The sequence below is a fragment of the Apodemus sylvaticus genome, unplaced genomic scaffold, assembly GCF_947179515.1.
Source record: "Apodemus sylvaticus unplaced genomic scaffold, mApoSyl1.1 scaffold_55, whole genome shotgun sequence".
NCBI lineage: Eukaryota > Metazoa > Chordata > Mammalia > Rodentia > Muridae > Apodemus > Apodemus sylvaticus.
This window is the reverse complement of record NW_026263312.1, coordinates 1,149,051-1,152,333: the sequence shown is the minus strand read 5'-3', so window position 1 is coordinate 1,152,333 and position 3,283 is coordinate 1,149,051.

Here is a 3,283-nt window from a genome sequence, read left to right as displayed (position 1 = left end):
ATTTTCTTTCGTCAAAATTTGTCAGAAAACCACGTTTTAAGGAAATCCTGCATCGTGCGAAATTATCTTGTTTTCCATAAACAACACGCTGTAACTCGAAAAGCTTTGGTGTTGCCTGTATGTCTAAGTGTGTAGCCTCAAAATGGAACGCACAGGATCGTTTTCTCTCGGAGGAACATGTAAGAATACCACGTTATAAGGAAATATAATGTTGCAAAGACAAATAGGTACTTATTGGAAACACTTTATGAGAATAATTAACACATCGTAAAAAAATTAGCTTGTATGTCCTAAGCAACACATTGTAATTCGAAAAGATTTGGTGTGGCTCGTACCTCTACACGTGTAGCCTCAAAAGAGAACCCACAGGAGAACTTTCATTCGTCAAAATTTTTCAGAAAACCACCTTCTATGGAAATCTCGCATCGTGCTAAATTATCTCGTTTTTCCTAAACAACACATTGTAACTCGAAAAGCTTTGGCATTGCGTGTTTGTCTAAGCGTGTCGCCTCAAAGAGAACGCACATGAGAGTTTTCCCTAGAAATAATACGTAAGAAAACCACGTTATAAGGAAATACAGTGTTGCAGATTAAAGACAAATAAGTACGTATTGAAAACACTTTACGAGAAGAAATAATGCATCGTACAAAATTAGCTTGTATCTCCTAAACAACACGTGGTAACTTGAAAGGATTTGGTGTGGCGTGTACGTCTAAACGTGTAGCCTCAAAAGAGGACCCACAGGAGAATTTTCTTTCTTCAATATTTTTCAGAAAACCACTTTTTAAGGAAATCCCGCATTGTGCGAAATCATCTTCTTTTTCCTAAATAACATGTTGTAACTCAAAAAGCTTTGGTGTTGCGTGTATGTGTAAGCGTGGAGCCTCAAAAGAGAAGGCACTGGAGAGTTTTCTCTCGAAAGAATATGTAAGAATACCACGTTATAAGGAAATACAATTTTGCAGAGTAAAGACAAATAAGTACATATTGGAAACACTTTATGAGAAGAAATAACGCATCTTACAATATTAGCTTGTATCTCCTAAACAACATGTTGTAACTCGAAAATATTTGGTGTGACGTGTACGTCTAAAAGTGTAGCCTCAAACGAGAACCCACAGGAGAATTTTCTTTCATCAAAATTTTTCAGAAAACCACGTTTTTTGGAAATCTCGCATCGTGCGAAATTATCTTGTTTTCCTAAACAACACGTTGTAACTCGAAAAGCTTTGGCGTTGCATATTTGTCTAAGTGTGTAGCCTCAAAAGAGAACGCACAGGCGAGTTTTCTCTCGAAAGAATATGTAAGAATACCATGTTATAAGGAAATACATTGTTGCAGAGTAAAGACAAATACTACTGGAAACACTTTAAGAGAAGAAATAAAGCATCATAAAAAATTAGCTTGTATCTCCTAAACAACACGTTGTAACTCGAGTAGATTTGGTGTGGCTCCTACCTCTACACGTGTAGCCTCAAAAGATAACCCACAGGAGAACTTTCTTTGGTCAAAATTTTTCAGAAAACCACGTTTTATGGAAATCTCGCATAGTGCGGAATTATCTTGTTTTTCCTAAACAACACATTGTAACTCGAAATGCTTTGGCGTTTCGTGTATGTCTAAGCGTGTAGCCTCAAAAGAGAACGCACAGGAGAGTTTTCTCTCCAAAGAATATGTAAGAATACCACTTTATAAGGGAATACAGTGTTGCAGAGTAAAGACAACTACGTAAGTATTGGAAACACTTTAAGAGAAGAAATAACACATCGTACAAAATTAGCTTGTATCTCCTAAACAACACGTGGTAACTCGAAAAGATTTGGTGTGGCTCGTACTTCTACACGTGTAGCCTCAAAAGAGAACAGACAGGAGACATTTCTTTCGTCAAAATTTTTCAGAAAACCACGTTTTATGGAAATCCTGCATCGTGCGAAATTATCTTGTTTTCCTAAACAACACGTTGTAACTCGAAAAGCTTTGGCGTTGCGTATTTGTCTAAGAGTTTAGCCTCAAAAGAGAACGCACAGGCAAGTTTTCTCTCGAAAGAATATGTAAGAATGCCATGTTATAAGGAAATACATTGTTGCAGAGTAAAGACAAATACTACTGGAAACACTTTAAGAGAAGAAATAACGCATCGTGCAAAATTAGCTTGTATCTCCTAAACAACACGTTGTAACTCGAATAGATTTGGTGTGTCTCGTACCTCTACATGTGTAGCCTCAACAGAGAACCCACAGGAGAACTTTCTTCCCTCAAAATTTTTCAGAAAACCACGTTTTATGGAAATCTCGCATCGTGCGTAATTATCTTGTTTTTCCTAAACAACACATTGTAACTCGAAAAGCTTTGGCGTTGCTTGTATGTCTAAGCGTGTAGCCTCTAAAGAGAACGCACAGGAGAGTTTTCTCTCGAAAGAATATGTAAGAATACAAAGTTATAAGGAAATACAGTGTTGCAGAGTAAAGACAAATACGTACATGTTGGAAACACTTAATGAGAAGAAATAACGTATCTTAAAATATTAGCTTGTATCTCCTAAACCACACGTGGTAACTCGAAAGGATTTGGTGTGGCGTGTACGTCTAAACGTGTAGCCTCAAAAGAGAACCCACTGAAGAATTTTCTTTCGTCAAAATTTTTCAGAAAACTACGTTTTAAGGAAATCCCGCATCGTGCGAAATTATCTGGTTTTTCATAAACAACACGTTGTAACTCAGAAAGCTGTGGTGTTGCCTGTATGTCTAAGTGTGTAGACTAAAAAGGGAACACACAGGATAGTTTTCTCTCGAACGAATATGTAAGAATACCACGTTATAAGGAAATACAGTGTTGCAGAGTAAAGACAAATAAGAACGTATTGGAAACACTTTAAGAGAAGAAGTAACTCATCTTACAAAATTACCTTGTATCTCCGTAACAACACGTTGTAACTCGAAAAGATTTGGTGTGCCGTGTACGTCTAAACGTGTAGCCTCAAAAGAGAACCCACAGGAGAATTTTCTTTCGTCAAAATTTTTCAGAAAGCCACGTTTTAAGGAAATCCCGCATCGTGCGAAATCATCTTCTTTTTCCTAAACAACATGTTGTAACTCGAAAAGCTTTGGTGTTGCGTGTATGTGTAAGCGTGGAGCCTCAAAAGAGAAGGCACAGGAGAGTTTTCTCTCGAAAGATTATGTAAGAATACCACGTTATAAGGAAATACAATTTTGCAGAGTAAAGACAAATAAGTACATATTGGAAACACTTTACAAGAAGAAATAACGCATCGTACAAAATTAG